The following is a 16,987-nucleotide window of genomic DNA, read 5'->3' as shown; positions in this document are numbered from 1 at the left end:
GTCAAGGTGATGGGGCAGTCAATGGTTAGGCTGACGGGGCGGTTAGAGGCAAGCAGGCGTGATACTCAGATAGTAGGCAGACTGGTCGCTCAAGGGGGCAAAGCAGTCGGAAGACGTCAAGCGGAACACAAGTCACGGGTCGGCATCGGCAGGGCTGATCAGAAACAGTCCGGGCTACAGACCTGCGGTTGAGGGCCAGGAAGTACAAAGCGCAGAATGCAAGCCGGGATCGGTAGAGCTAAGCAGAGGCCAAGGACTGAGAGAATAGGCCAGTAGGTCGGAATCGGCAGAGCTGATAAAAAACAGTCCGGGCTACAGACCTGCGGTTGAGGGCCAGGAAGTACAAAGCGCAGAATGCAAGCCGGGATCGGTAGAGCTAAGCAGAGGCCAAGGACTGAGAGAATAGGCCAGTAGGTCGGAATCGACAGAGCTGATCAAAAACAGTCCGGGCTACAGACCTGCGGTTGAGGGCCAGGAAGTACAAAGCGCAGAATGCAAGCCGAGATCGGTAGAGCTAAGCAGAGGCCAAGAACTGGAAGTATAGGCCAGTGGGTCGGAAGCGGCAGAGCTGATAAAAAACAGTCCGGGCTACAGACCTGCGGTTGAGGGCCAGGAAGTACAAAGCGCAGAATGCAAGCCGGGATCGGTAGAGCTAAGCAGAGGCCAAGAACTGGAAGTATAGGCCAGTGGGTCGGAATCGGCAGAGCTGATCAAAAGCAACCCGGGTTACAGACCTGCGGTTGAAGGCCAGAAAGTACAAAGTGCAGGGTGCAAGTTGAAGATCAGCATAGCTGTGTCTAAACAGCTAAGGCTACGGGTCTGTGAGACGGAGGCCTGGAAATACAAACCACAGGTGCAGACTGGGGCGGGGACACAATGGATCGGAGGAGCTGAGTAATACGGGTGCGGAGAACCTCAACGGTCCGTCGAGGAGAAGCGTTACATATCAGCAATACGGGTGAAGGCGGAGGTTCCTAAAACGAAAAGATGCCCTCATAACCAGTAGTAGCCTGCCAGCTGTCCCCCACTACAAGACAAGATCCATGTACGAAGGCGGAGGTTCCTAAACGGAAAGATACTTGCATGACAAATAGCAGCATGACAGGTGTCCGGAACTAGGCGACAAAGCTCAGCGTCTAACGTTTTTCTGACAGGATGGCAGGCTCCAAAGGGAGGAGGCATAAAAGGCGAAAAACCTCTCGTATGCAGGTACGCGCACACACTCTCCCGTCACTTTTTCCACAATTGTTTTTCTTTCTGCTTCTCTCTGTTCTTTCTGGGGAAAAAGAACCTGACTTGAGCGTCGGAGGGCCTGATCCGGGGACTTTTTCCCTGGGTTTCGGTCTCTAACGTGGGAGGGGGGAGATCGTCTGAGTGTGCGCAGGGTCCTGTAGCATCGTCAGCCACCCGTGGGAGCCAAATCACCTGCGATCTTCCGTCAACGATCGGGACACCTCGACCGGCCTCCGTCCGACTCAGCCTCCGGACGGGATCAAATGACATGGGAGGATGATGTCATGGTTCCAATAGTGATAATTGATCCTTCCATAATAGGTGTTGGCTGGACATATTCCTCAATGGATTGGCTATATTTCCTTTTCCTAAAATCACTGAGGTTTTTTTTTGGATCTATTCAAGAAATAGATAGCACCATTTGGCAACATGATGCATAAAATAAAGGCAGAGGATGTAAAGCTTTAAGACAACAAGGTGAATTTGAGGAGCAAGCAAACGGCGATTCATTGCTCTTTTCCCATTTTGGGACTTCAACGAACAACTTGCATGCACATTTCGACGATCACCAAGATAGGTACTCGCAAGGAAAAACCAATTAGGGTCAAGAAACATATCGATTAAAAAATACTGAAGAGTGAATCGATTGCCTCGAGGCATTGATAGATCTCCATACCAATGGTGGATGAAAGTTTTTGAAACCTGATGTGATGAAAAATCATAGATCTATCGAGGATGTTGTGGTTGGTTGATTGGGGAAACCCATCAGAGAGGAAATGTAGTAGTACATCGCCTTTAACCTTCGTATCTCCACCTCAACATTATCTTTCCCTCCTTGGTGTTCTAGAAAGATGGTAAAAGAAATCATTGTGGTTGATCCTATCTGAAAGCTGAGAAGATGACAGGCTGAGAACACGACTCTGGTGTTGAGTAGAAGAAGACTTCGCGGAGGCTCTGATGCTGACTAGAAGAAGACTCCTTGTTGACCTACAAAATCGAGAGCATTAGTGTCGGATCGGGAAGGGGTTCCCTGCATTAGCCCTCCGGTGCTTAAGTCAGTATCCAGCTCGGTCGAATAGAATAGTAGTAGTGAATGGTAGCGAAAAGTATGTAGAACAATGAAGCATCGAATACCTAGGCCTGTGTATGGAGACCCCCCCCCCCCGGGTATATAGTGTCACTATAGTGTCTATGCATACATCCCAAAGTGTGTGCATGTTTTCCAAAGTGTCATAGGAAAAGATAATTCAAAAAGTATTTTTGACATCTTTCCTTAAGCAGACACACAAATCTCTAATGTGACAGGTTGAAAGCTTCCAAAGTACAATTTGCATGTTAGACATATTCTGTTGTCGGCAGCACAAACTTCCAAAAGAATAGGATGAAATATGTAGGTAGATCTCACTACAAGCCGATAGGAGGCCACTCAGAAATTGAGAAACAACCCAACTTGGTTGTATTGAATAGAACTATCGGCCTTTCCTTCACTCGACTTTCCTATTGTTGAAGGGCTACCTTTTATTCGACTGGACATGTCGTCCAATCGATAGGGACAATGGGCCAAGAGCTTTACTGTTTGTCTCTTAATCTCAGTCACAAGTTTTCAGAGGATGGTCATTCAGACGGTCACGTCTGACTGACATTAGAGGCTCATTTGGCCAACTTCACATGATCTGAAGGCCTGTTCGACCATCTTCGCCTAATCTAAAAGCTCGTTTGGCCAACTTCGCCTGATCTGTGGTCCTGAGCATTTGACTGTTTTTCCTTTGACTTCCACTCAGCCACTTTTTCCTGCTTTGACCCATCTTTGATGGGGCCCCTCTTCATCACCGTATCACAAGTCTTCCTCTTAAGTCTAGTCGAAGGAGATTGTAAGTCCAATTAACTGGACAATTAGTATATTTTTACGACTTTTCTTCCTGATCGAGCGTTATAGGTTTTAGAGCCGCCACTCAGCTATTACAATTGCCGCTCTTACAGCACTTCATGAAACTGATCTCATCCCGATCAAGAGATTCCAATATTGATGAAGCTCGGACTCGATGTGAACCACACTTAGTCATTTATTAGTCTTATTAGCTATTTTCTGACTTTTTTCCCAAGTGGGAGGCTCTAAGACTGATGCCGCTCAGACTCGATGTAGATGACACTTAGCCTTATTAGCCTTTGTTTGACTTACTTCTCGAGTGACCACTCATCTTAGTGCCTTTAACTACTGCTAATGTCATCCTAATTTCTTGGAAATTGCCCAAATCCTCTACCATTATTGTAAAACACGTTGACCACACATTTTAATTATACACTTCCATTCCTCATTAATGTCACCTATAGTTGAATGCCACATGTTGCAATCTTCTATCGCCGCATGTATGACATGACAGATGCCTGTTGGGATTTGATGTGACGGTTGCTTTTTCAAATTTGACAGCAAAGATTAAGCCTCGCTTTCCCAAGCCCTTGATCAGATGACTCTAGGTATCCTTCAACTTGGCTTTTAAAGCCTTTACTTCTTCTTTTTTCGTATTGAGTTCATCTTCTTCATCCCTCTGCTTACTCTCTGCCTTCTATTTCTCGTCGGTGATTTTTTTTTAGTAAGTCCTTTGTTTTTTCTCCTCTCGATCTTCGATTTCATCCTCTTTGCCATGGCGCACTCTCCTTCTCCATCCCTTGCTATCCCGAGTCTGTGGTATATTTCCATCGAGTCGGACTTTAATGGCGACGAGGTGGACCAAATGAATATGACCTATCACATTCCCGACGATCACCAAATCACAATCCCTTCTGCCTATGACTGTCCTCACATACCTCTGGACAGCTTCCTTCCTTTCTTTAAAGACCAATTATATGTCAGTTTGTGATTTCCTATTCATCCCTTTTTTTCTGAAGTGTGTAGGTATTTTCACATCTCATTATCACAGTTAGTACCTAATTCATTTAGGTTACTAAGCAGGGTTGTGATATTGTTCCATGTGTACGGAATTCCTCTTTTACCCTGTATTTTGTACTATTTTTATTACCCAAAATTGTCTGAGTCAAGCACCTTCATTTTTTAAGGCCGAGTGGACGCCATCTATTTTGAAAAGATGTCCACCTCTAATAATGGCTAAAAGGATCACTATTTCTAAGTCTAACTTTTCAACTGGCACGCCTTTTCAACCAGCTAGCAGATGGAAATGTCGAACGCCCCCGGGTTAGGAAAATACCGGTGGGAGTTGACCTACCTTCAAGTAGCCATGCACCTGGCCGGTCAGAATAACCATATACACAAGCTGCTGCTGAGTTCGTCCTGTATATGTTCGGGCTGAGTCCTATCCAGGATCGGCTGCCCGGCTCCTTCGATAAGCCATTTCCTTCTGTAATTTTTTAATCTAATTGATTTTTTTTTACAGCCTGTCATGTTCAAGGCATTGCTCAGCAGCAAGGGCAAACTAACCGATGCATAAATCAACGTCAAGGGGTGACCGAGCTAGAAAGTCGCGGGCTGTTGTTGGTTAGACAATCTAAAGAACTAACAGGTGAAGCAGGAGCAAGCTGGGCGGCAGCCAGCGATGCCACAACTAACACTAGTGAGTTGTCGCCCGAACGCCCTTCTATGATGCCCATAGCAGTTCCGTGGGAGTCAGCCACCTCCGACGAGCCACTGATCCAGCGCCAATGCCGAAAAAGGCTCCGGTTGAAGGTGTCCTCCCGATCAAAGGCCTCTATTCTGCAGACTTCTACGGCCGTGCCGGCTCCTCGGCCCCCGTCCGAACGAGGTGAGAGCTCTTCATCCACCGCCCCTAAGAGGAAGGTTGATCTACCAACTCATCCGTCATCCGATTGGACTCCTCTGTCCGAGCTGCAGGTAGGGACAACCATAGCGTAGTTAATCTCCTACCTAATGCCCCCACCAGTAGACCCAGTGACCCCTACATCTATCATCTGTTCCACCCCTCTCTCTAAGTCCAAGGGTAAGGTGACTTCAGAGCCCTCCGATCCTTGCGGTCGTAGGCATATCATGACCATTATCAAACTGCCTACTGATGCGGCTCGCCCAAACATAAAATCCGGATATAAGGTCCCTTGGCCTAGATCTAGGCGGATGCTAGGGTCGGGCGACCACAATTCCTCCTAGCGAGCTCGCTGATAACTTCAACCAGAAATCAATTGGGTTAAGCTTATCTGGAATTTATTATTTGTTTTTTCTAGTCAGCCATAACTAACTTCTTTTACTTATAGTTCTGGGTGTAAAACCTTATGATGTGTAAGAGATTGGCCCACCTAGAACATGAAAATAATCAACTGCGGCCCTGGTCTGGGAAATCAGCGCCTTATAGGCCTTAGTCTATCGATTAACCACTGAGGTGACCCGACTAAAGAAAGACCTAGACAAGACCTCCAAGCAACTCGTAGGGTCTAAGCGGGCATTGATAGTGGAGAAAAAAAAGAATCATGATCAGACCCTCCAGCTTGACCGGCTGACCAAGCAGGGTCATAACTTTGAGGCCAAGATCAACTCTGCGAACGCCAAGAAACTTAGGGCTATCGAACACTTGGATATAAAGAGCAAAAAAGCTCGGGTCTTGGTAAAAAAACTCGAGGAAGCAAAAGTCACCCTGGCCATAGAGCTGGTCAGTCATATGACCGAATAGGTGGTCCATGAACTCCGGCTCGACGAGCATAAACAAGAAATCGCTGAAAAAGATGTCGAGCTACTAGCTTCGAAAGTTGCGCTGGAGGCCTCCCAAGCCTAATTTTCTAAGTTTAAGGAAGAGGAGCTCGGTCGGCTAGAGACTTTCAGAGTTGAATACCTTCGCTCATAGGTTTTCAACCAGATGCTGACCTATCGGACCCTCTGCCTGTTTGACTATGGCATTAATGGGGCCTTTTAACAGCTAAAAGAGGGCGGCTATGTCTCCACCGAGGTCCCAGCAGTGTTCATCAAAAGAGAGAAGATCGTGGATTCACTCCCACATGATGTAATTGTTGATTTGGTATAGTTTTCTCTTAACCTTGTCAACAACTTTTAGTAGCAGTCGTGTATTTCTTGTGAAAATCGCTAAGTTTAACGTGATGCACACCCGTTTTGCATTATAGAATTCTTATTCATGCTAGCCTTTACTTTTCATCTTTGAGAATTGGCCTCTTCTATTTACTTAACGTGAGAGCAATATGGAGGGCGAGAGCTAAGTTTGCCCATAACTCGGCCAAAGGCTCAATATTTTAGGATACTTGGTGCGAGGGTTTTGCTCGCTTATAACTTGGCCGAACTGCTTAAGAGTCTGAAATCATGAGAGCATGCTCACTTATAATTTACCAGAATAGTGCAAGAGTCTAGGACACTTAGGCGCGAGAGCTTTGCTCACTTATAATTTGGTCGAACGACATAAGAGTTTGAAGGCGTGAGAGCATGCTCACTTATAACTCGCCCTAATGAAGTTAGGAACTGAGACACTTAGGTGCGAGGGATTTGCTCACTTATAACTTGATCGAATGGCTCAAGAGTCTGGAAGCGTGAGAGCATGCTTACTTATAACTCGACCGAATTGTATGAGAGTCAGGGGCACTTAGGCGCGAGGGTTTTGCTCGCTTATAACTTGGTCGAATAACTCAAGAGCTTAGAAGTGTGAGAGCATGCTCACTTATAATTAGCCCGAACGGTGTGAGAGTATGTGACACTTAGGCGCTAGGGCTTACTTGCTTATAACTTGGCTAAATGGCTTAAGAGTCTGGAGGCGTGAAAGCATGCTCACTTATAACTTGCTCGAATGGTGCGAGAGTCTGGGACACTTTGGCATGAGAACTTTGCTCTTTTATAACTTGGATGAACGACTTAAGAGTCTAGAAGCATGAGAGCATACTCACTTATAACTCGCCTGAACTGTGCAAGAGTATGGACACTTAGGTACTAGGGCTTTGCTTACTTATAACTTGGCTGAAGACTCAAGAGTTTGGACTGCTCACTTATAAGTTGCCCTGAATGGTGTGAGAGTCTGGGACACTTAGGCTTGAGGGCTTTGCTCGCTTATAACTTGGACAAACAACTCAAGAATCTGGAGACATGAAAATATGCTCACTTATAACTCGTTCGAACGGTGCGAGAGTCTGGGACACTTAGGCGCAAAGGTTTTGCTCGCTTATAACTTGGCCGAATGACTCAAGAGTTTGGAGGCGTGAGTGTTGGTGCGGTTATCACTAACTATCTAACTCAGATTTTGATGAATGACAAAGTAAGTTAAGTTAGGTTCGTTATGATCTAACGATCTGACTGAGTGTGCAAGAAAAATCCAGCTAGGTCAACGGGTCGACCGGATAGTTGGGACAAAGTCCAACTAGGTTGATAGGCTGACCGGATAACTGGCACAAAGTCCAGCTAGGTCGACGGGTCGACTGAATAGCTAGCACGAAGTCCAGCTAGGTCGACGGACTGACTGAATAGCCGGCATGAAGTCTGATCCGGTGGTAAGAGCCCGGGACCCCCTAACGAGGGGTCAACGCCACGTGGAGGTCAAAGGGCCAGGTGGTCCGTCAAAAGAGGGTGAGCCGACCGGACGCATGAAAAAAGGAAAGGCCGAACGGCCTGCGGGGTTCCGACGCTCAATGAAATAGTAAATAATGACCGAGCGGAAGGCCTAAGAGAAGGCAGGACATAATGGGCGCTCCGGCCGGTTGGCGCAGGGAATTAAAGCCGTCCGGACGACGCTCTTCGCGTCGGCCGTCCGGACGGACATCCCGGCCGGGCAGTGGATGAAGGATAGGAACATCTTCTGACAGCCGTCAAGTCCTACGGCTAGGCCATACTCTAAGTCTGACAACAAGGTGTTCTGTTGTCCCATCGAAGACGTGATTGGACTGTAGCAGTATGGTGTCAGGTAAGCTCTCTGACAGGTACATACCGAGGTATGGGCTGCAGACACGTATGCGCCTCGGTGGACGTGCATTAGTTCTTTCACCGCTCTATATAAAGAGCCTCTTACTTCGCCGGAGGTACGCATGCTACAAGCTTTGGAGCCACCTTTTGTTGTCTGCTTACCTGACTTGAGCGTCGGAGGGTCGCCGCCGGGAACCCCTTCCCTGCCCGACTTCTGTGCAGGTTCGCCGGAGATTCGTGCGACCAGACGGAGGCCTACACCCTCGACTAGGAGTGCGCCACGTGCCTAGCGTCCTTTGGTTCGGCGATTCGGACAGGATCAATTTGGCGCCGTCTGTGGGAACGCTCCTGCATCCGATCGGCAGCCATGGACGAGGCTGGACGACAACACATGGTGACGCTTTCGAACGAGGAACTCGACGCTCTGATCGAGATGAGGGCCGCCAAGCTCGTGGAGCAAAAACAGAAAGCCACAGCCGAGCGGCCGGAGCAACAAGCAACATCAGCGTCTGGTGGCCGAGCGGAAGCACCACCAGCGACAGTACCATTCCATCAGGCTCTCTTCCGCACTCCTGAAGCTGTAGCAACTAATCGAGAGAGGGGATCATCTTCGGATGAAATACCAAGACGAGACAACAGAAAAGGGAAAGCCCCCCGAGCGGACGCATCTCCCGAGCGGATCAATCGCCAATTTTCGGAGGCCATTCTACAAGACCCTCTGCCCAAGCACTACGTGCCTCCGACGATCGGTGAGTACAATGGGACAACCGACCCGGATCATCATCTGGGTAAGTTCGATAACACAGCCACTCTCCATCAATACACAGATGGAGTAAAGTGCCGAGTTTTTCTCACCACTCTCTCGGGATCGGCTCAACGGTGGTTCCGGAGGCTGCCGGACGGATCCATTACAAGCTTCAAGGACTTCCGAACGGCCTTCCTCCATCATTTTGCAAGTAGTCGACGCTATCAAAAAACGAGCGTGAGCCTGTTCGCCATCAAGCAAGAAGCCCGTGAATCTCTTCGAGCTTACATCCAGCGGTTCAACCAAGTGGCGATGGACATTCCAACGGCCACCTCGGAAACCATGATGAATGCCTTCACACAAGGCCTAGTGGATGGGGATTTCTTTCGATCGCTCATCCGAAAGCCGCCCCGAGACTATGATCACATGCTACACCGGGCGAACGAATACATCAACGTGGAAGAAGCGCAAGCGGCAAGGAAAAAGGAAACTCCAGCCGAGCGGAAACAGCAAGCCGCTCATCAGCCGCCTAGAGGACCAAGGGCCGAAGCAATCCGATCCCCGCACGCCAGGTCTCATGTGCAAGAGGTAGCTGCCGCCCGGCCCAAGCCAAAGAAGAAATGGACCCCGATGTTCTGCTCCTTCCACCGGACGGATACGCACAACACAAGGGATTGCCGAAGTCTTCCCTTCGTGGCTCATCCCGTACCCCGGAATGTCGGGCGACGGTCGCCTTCAGTCGATAGGCGACAGAGAACTGATGAAGCCGATCGGACGCGAGCTGATAGGCGACAGCCACAAACTCCTGATCGACGTCGTTCTCCAAGGCAGGAGAATCGCCGGGCATCCAGAGAACGGTCTCGACCGTCCGCTCGGGAAGAGGAAAATAGAAGCAATACTTCTCGAGGCGAGATCAACGTTATTGCTGGCGGGCCGACCGGAGGAGACTCCAATCGAGCCAGAAAGGCGAGCGTCCGGCAGCGCCAGATTCATGCGGTCGGCTGTAGCCGAGAACGAGCAGAAGGACCAGAAATTAGTTTCGGGCCCAAGGACTTGGAAGGAGTTGAAGTACCCCACGACGATGCTCTGCTCATCAAAGCGGTAATAGTCAATTACACTATTCACCGCATATTTGTTGACACAGGGAGCTCAGTCAACATCATATTCAAGAAGGCGTTCGATCAGCTGCAAATTGATCGAGCCGAGCTGTTGTCCATGACAACCCCGCTCTACGGGTTTACGGGTAACGAAGTTCAGCCGGTCGGACAGATCCGGCTGGCTACCTCGCTGGGAGAAGAGCCGTTCAGGAGGACAAGGACAACAAACTTCGTGGTGGTCGACTCTTCCTCATCCTATAACGTCATTTTGGGACGACCGGCTCTCAGCGAATTCCGAGCGGTCGTCTCAACCTTCCATCAGAAGATCAAGTTCCCCGTGGAGGACAAAGTGGGAGAAGTGCGGGGAGATCAACTAGCAGCTCGGCGATGCTATATCGAGATGGTCCGAGCAGAGGCCAATTTCGCTCGGAAGGCGCCCCGGATCGAGGTAAACGCCATCACCGAAAAGCCACCCTCTTTAATTTATGAAGAAAAAGAGGAAGTGCAGATTCACCCAACCCGATCGGAGGCCACAACCTTTATAGCGTCCGATCTGGAAGAGAAGCAGAAAGAAGAATTGATCCAATGCCTCCGAAGAAATCATGATGTCTTCGTCTGGTCGACACATGAGCTGCCCGGAATTTTGCCGAGCATAGCGCAGCACGAGTTGCATGTCCGACCGGACTCTCGGCCGGTAAAGCAAAGAAAAAGGGACTTCAGCGCCGAGCAGAATTCCATCATCCGAGCGGAGGTGGAAAAACTTCTGGAGGCCGGCCATATACGCGAGGTGCAGTTCCCGAGCTGGTTGGCTAACGTAGTATTAGTCTCCAAGCCAGGCAACAAGTGGAGAGTGTGTATAGATTTTCGGGATCTCAACAAAGCTTGCCCGAAAGATTTTTATCCTCTGCCCCGGATAGATCAGCTGGTGGACTCTACGACCGGCTGCGAATTAATTTGTATGCTCGACGCCTACCAGGGCTATCACCAAGTGCCGCTCGCCCGAGAAGATCAGGAAAAGGCCGACGGCACTTATTGCTATAATGTGATGCCGTTCGGATTGAAGAATGCGGGGGCCACATATCAGCGCCTGATGAATAAAGTATTCAGAGAGCAGATCGGGCGGAATCTAGAAGTTTATGTGGACGACATTCTCATAAAGTCCATCTGAGCGGCCGATCTCTTCAAGGATATGGAAGAAACCTTCCGAACGCTGCGCAAATATGGAGTCAAGCTAAATCCCCAGAAGTGCCTGTTCGGAGCAAAAGGAGGGCGCTTTCTGGGGTACATAGTGACCGAGCGGGGAATCGAAGCAAATCCCAGCAAGGTGAAAGCTCTACAAGATATGCCGCCTCCAAGAAATACAAGGGAAGTGCAGCGTTTGACCGGTCGGATCACCGCTCTGTCCAGGTTCATCTCCAAAACCGCCGACCGGAGCCTCCCGTTTTTCAAGATCTTGCGCAAGGCTACAAAATTTCACTGGGACGAAGAATGCGACCGGGCGTTCGAAGATTTAAAGGCATACCTGAACTCTCTCCCGGTATTGGCCAAGCCGACTGCGGGCGAGCCACTGTACATGTACTTGTCTTCAACCGAGCATGCAATCGGCTCGGCTTTAGTGAGGGCGAGTGGAGAAGAGCCTGTGTATTTCCTCAGTCACATTTTAAAAGATGCTGAATCTCGCTACACTGGGCTCGAAAAGCTAGCCTTCGCTCTGGTCCTCGCCGCTCGGCGCCTTCGTCCATATTTTCTGGCGCATACCATCATTGTCAAAACCAATAGCCCGCTCGAACGTGTTCTACTAAATCCAGAGGCATCCGGACGGCTCATCAAATGGACGACGGAGTTAAGTGAATTTGATATCCAATACCAGCCCCGCTCGGCGATCAAAGCGCAATCCTTGGCCGATTTTGTGACTGAGGTGCAAAGGTCGGAGCCGGAAGCTATGTGGAGAATATATGTGGATGGGTCGTCCACTCGGCTCGGAAGCGGGATTGGGATATTGTTACTCTCCCCTCAAGAAGAGAAGATGCACTTATCCGTCAGCTACCAACAATGAAGCAGAGTATGAGGCCCTCATAGCCGGCTTGCAGGCAGCTCGGCATGTGGGAGCCGGTCGGGTAACGCTTCACTCGGATTCGCAGTTGGCCGCTCAGCAGCTCTCTGGTACCTTCGAAATCAATAGTGCTCGGCTCAAGCTCTACGCTGAAGCCTTCGAGAAGCTCAAAGCTGATTTTAGAGAAGTTACTGTCCAGAAGATACCCAGAGCAGAAAATCAAGCAGCCTATGAGTTAGCCAAACTCACGAGCTTGAGAACGCCGGTCGCCATTCAGCAGCCAATTGAAAAAGTATTGTTGGTGGCGCGTGTCGACCGGATGGCAGGCCTCACGATTCCGAACGACTGGAGAACACTCATCATAGAGTTCCTCCGCTCGGGCGCCACACCATCCAATGAGTATGAAGCTCAGCTGCTAAGGAGAAGAGCCGGTCGGTTCACACTCATCGGCGATCAGCTTTACAAAAAGGCTTTTTCACGCCCGTTGTTGAAATGCGTGAGCTCGGAGGACTCGGCTTACATCCTCCAAGAGGTACATCAAGGATCTTGCGGTGGGCATCCGGGTGGACGATCGTTGGCCAAGAAGATCCTCCAGGCCGGGTACTTTTGGCCGACTTTACAAGCAGACGCCGCTCGGACCGTGTCGACGTGCCTTTCATGCCAGAAGTACCATAACTTTAACCATCGATCGGCAGAGGAAATGAAGGCATCTACAGTCTCGTGTCCGTTCGACCAGTGGGGAATGGATATCGTTGGTCCATTTCCTATGGCGACCGGACAGTGAAAATTTCTACTAGTGGCGGTAGATTATTTTTCCAAGTGGGTGGAGGCCGAGCCGCTAGCCAGGATCACCGAACAAATGGTCAAAAAGTTCATATGGCAACACATCATTTGTCGGTTCGGCATCCCTCGCCGACTGTTTCCGACAACGGACGACAATTCACAGGGAAGGTGCTGGAGGATTGGTGCAAGAGCTACGACATCGAGCAACACTTCACGTCCGTGGCTTATCCCCAAAGCAACGGTCAAGCCGTCTTCGTATTCTGCGCGCTCGGCTCGACAATGTGGGAGGAAGTTGGCCGGATGAAGTGCCGGGCGTCTTGTGGGCCATCCGGACGACTCCGAAGGAAGGGACGGGCATCACACCATTCCATTTGGTGTATGGTGGCAAGGCAGTTATTCCGGTTGAAGTCGGCGTCGAGTCCGTCCGGATGGAGAGTTATGATGATGGCAACGCCGAACGGAGGAACATGGAGCTGGATTTGGTCGACGAGGAGCGAGCCAAGGCGTCCGTTCGGCTGATGGCGTATCGGCAGCGGATGAAGCAAAATGACAACCGCCGTGTAATCCCCAGATCATTCCAGGTCGGTGATCTTGTCTGGAAGAAAGTCAAGCCGATCGGTGATGTCGGCAAGTTAGAAGCTCCCTGGGCGGGCCCCTTCAAGGTTATTGAGAAGCTCCGATCGGGAGCATATTATTTGGAGGATGAAGACGGGCGGCAGCTGGATCGACCATGGAGTGCGAATCATCTCCAGCCTTATCGAGCGGGGTGAAAGGTGCACGAATGTAAATCATTTTTGTATATGTTAGTCGCCTGTGTCCTTGTAATGCAGGAATCAAAATTAATTCAAAGGATGGCCCATGGATCCGCCGATCGACAGCGTTAAAATTTGCCTTGAAGGCCGTCGAGCTCAGACGTTAAATATCGAGAGACGAGCCGGCGTCTATAAACGTCCGAGCGGAAGACCGTCGAGCTCCGACGTTAAATATCGAGAGACGAGCCGGCGTCTATAAACGTCCGAGCGGAAGACCGTCGAGCTCCGACGTTAAATATCGAGAGACGAGCCAGCGTCTATAAACGTCCGAGCGGAAGGCCGTCGAGCTCCGACGTTAAATGTCGAGAGACGAGCTGGCGTCTATAAACGTCCGAGCGAAAGACCGTCGAGTTCCGACGTTAAATATCGAGAGACAAGCCGGCGTCTATAAACGTCCGAGCGGAAGAACGTCGAGCTCCGAAGTTAAAAATCGAGACACGAGCCGGCGTCTATAAATGTCCGAGCGGAAGGCCGTCGAGCTCCGACGTTAAATATCGAGAGACGAGCCGGCGTCTATAAACGTCCGAGCGGAAGACCGTCGAGCTCCGACGTTAAATATAGAGACGAGCCGTTTATAAACGTCCGAGCGGAAGACCGCCTAGCTCCGACGTTAAATATCGACGAGCCGGCGTCTATAACGTCCGAGCGGAAGACCGCCAAGCTCCGACGTTAAATATCGAGACGAGTCGGCGTCTATAAACGTCCGAGCGGAAGACCGTCGAGCTCCGACGTTAAATATCTAGAGACGAGCCAGCGTCTATAAACGTCCGAGTGGAAGACCGTCGAGCTCCGACGTTAAATATCGAGAGACGAGCCGACGTCTATAAACGTCCGAGTGGAAGACCGTCGAGCTCCGACGTTAAATATCGAGAGACGAGCCGACGTCTATAAACGTCCGAGCGGAAGACCGTCGAGCTCCGACGTTAAATATCGAGAGACGAGCCGGCGTCTATAAACATCCGAGCGGAAGACCGTCGAGCTCCGACGTTAAATATCGAGAGACGAGCCGGCGTCTATAAACGTCCGAGCGGATAGCCATTCACATGATACGATCAACGATAGCCTGGTCGTTAAGACCAACATACGGCTGAGCGGCTCGCTTATCCAATGTGTACGGAAAACCCCTTTGGGGGTAAGGCACAGAGCAAAAGTTGGTCAGTAGAAGTTAAGATAAAAGACATTAAAAACAATCGACTTGTCTGGTAGAGCGTGGTGCCGAGCGTGGTGCCGAGCGGAAGAGTTTTAAAGAACACTTCATTCGTGACGAGAGAAAAATTTCTTGCCAAAACAGAAGTTGAAGGAACAGAAAAGATTATCTATTATACACTGGGTGAACCAAAAAAGTTGGGCCGGACGGCTGGAATACAAAAAAGTTCATAGAAAAAACGCTTATCACGCGTCAAAGTCAAAAAGAGTGTCGGGGATGGCGTCCATCACGGTCGCGAGGTCCTCGGGAGGGATGGCCAGCTCGGCGGGCAGGTGGCCCTTGGTCTTTAGGTAATCCACCGCCGCCTTGATCGCTTCTTCGAAAGTGAGGGATATCTTGTCGGTAAACTTCTCTCCGAAATCTTCCGAGCGGAGATACGCCTTCCTCACTTCGTCAGAACGGGCCGACTCCCCATCTTGATATTCTTTGAGCGCGGCGTGGGCAGCGTCGCTGGCGGCTTGGAGATCCTGCAAGTCTCCATCAAATCTTTGGAGATCGGCCGAGCGACTCTCCTTCTCGGTAGCCAGCAGAGCATCCAGGTCCTTGATGCGTTGCTCCAGCCCTCGGATCTCCACCTTCATCCGGTCCATATCCTCGATGGCCTGGAGCTTCCGGGTGGTCGCCGTCTTGATCTCCTTGTCTCGTTGCTTGATCATCGCCTCAAGCCGAACGACCTTGCTCGCCAGATCGGAAGCCCTTTTCCGTTCGGCTTCCAGTGATTTTTTGGCCTTCTCCAGAGCGGCCGTAGTTTTCTCAGTTCGTCCTCCAGCTCGGCCAACCGATTGCTAATGGCAATCTGCTCCACCCAGTTCTACGAGCAAAGGGGAAAAGGTTAACAACTTAATTCAATTACACGAATAAAGAAGAAGAGCATACCCCGGTGGCCTGCCGAGCTGCCCGGGAGTCATCGCTTTTCGCCGCCGAGCGTCCTCCCAAGCTTTTGCAAGAGGGCCCGTCAAGGTGATCTGCTGCTCGGGGACCACTGGCCGATCAGCAGCAGCCATGTATGCCTCTGAGGGGAGGCGCAGAACGGTCTTAATTAAATTCGAGCCGCTCGGCTCGCTCTGAGAGGCATCGGCTTTACCGGTGGACGAGGAGGGAAGGTCGCCCAAATGCCTGATACGGCGCAGAGTTCTAGAAGGGCTGGATGGCGGCACCTCAGAGCTGGCCCTCGGAGAGCCATGTGGGGTCGGAGTACTCTCGAGGGAAACCGTCCCGGACAACATCGGAGCATCCGCACCCCGCTCGGGCGGTGGCTCATCAAGTGGAGTGGAGGCAGACACAGATTCCGGTCGGCGGCACTTTCGAGTGACTAGCGGAACATCGTCGGCCGAACTGCCCTCCACCTCGGCTTGGGTAGGAGGTTCGGTGTCACCCGCTGCCTCCTCGAGGGAGGCAGTAGCTGCTACGGCTTCAGGGGTATTCTGAGTCCCCTCACTTGCTTCGCCGGTCGGATCAGGGCCCCGCTCGGCGACCTCTTTGTTCGTCACCGCCTCAATCTGAGCAGCTTTCAACTTGAGCTTCTCAGTCGCCTTGGCGCGCCACATGACTTCAGCTGCAGAAGCAAAAAATAAATCAGTTAGAACAAAACAAACGGGAAGACAAGGGAACTTACTCATACTGCAGGGCAGATCGGCTGTGGTAGAGGACAAGCCAAATATGTGCATTACTCCCGAAAGGAGCAGCTTGTCAATATGATAACGCTGACCAACCAGCCGTTCGGCTGCATGAAGGTAGGCCGCGTCGCCTCTAAATTTGCCGGCATCGTCGTCTGCCACTTGGTACGAAAAGTTGGCCGCTCGGGAAAACGTATATAGAAAAAGTGCTCCTTCCAATGTTTGTTGGAGCTCGACATGCCATCGAAGAGGACGAAACCTATCCTAGATTGAAAAACAAAAGTTCCCCACTCGGCCTGCTTGGGATAGTAAAAGTAGTGGAAGATTTTTGGGTCTAAGGGGATGCCGTTCAGTTTGAACAAAACTATTACTCCGCTCAGCAGCCTGATAGAGTTGGGAACTACCTGGCCGAGCGGAATGCGGAAGTAATTGCAGACTTGCAAGAAAAATTCATGGGGTGGGATGCGTAGTCCGGCCAGAAATTGGTCTCGGAAAAAAAAGAACTGTGCCGATCGGTGGCTCATGAGGCCGATCGGCCGGTGTGGCTAATACTATTTGGTGGTCGGACGGAATGTCGTAAGTCCGAGTGAG

The sequence above is a fragment of the Zingiber officinale genome, chromosome 2A (genome assembly GCF_018446385.1).
Source record: "Zingiber officinale cultivar Zhangliang chromosome 2A, Zo_v1.1, whole genome shotgun sequence".
NCBI lineage: Eukaryota > Viridiplantae > Streptophyta > Magnoliopsida > Zingiberales > Zingiberaceae > Zingiber > Zingiber officinale.
This window is presented reverse-complemented; position numbering follows the sequence as displayed.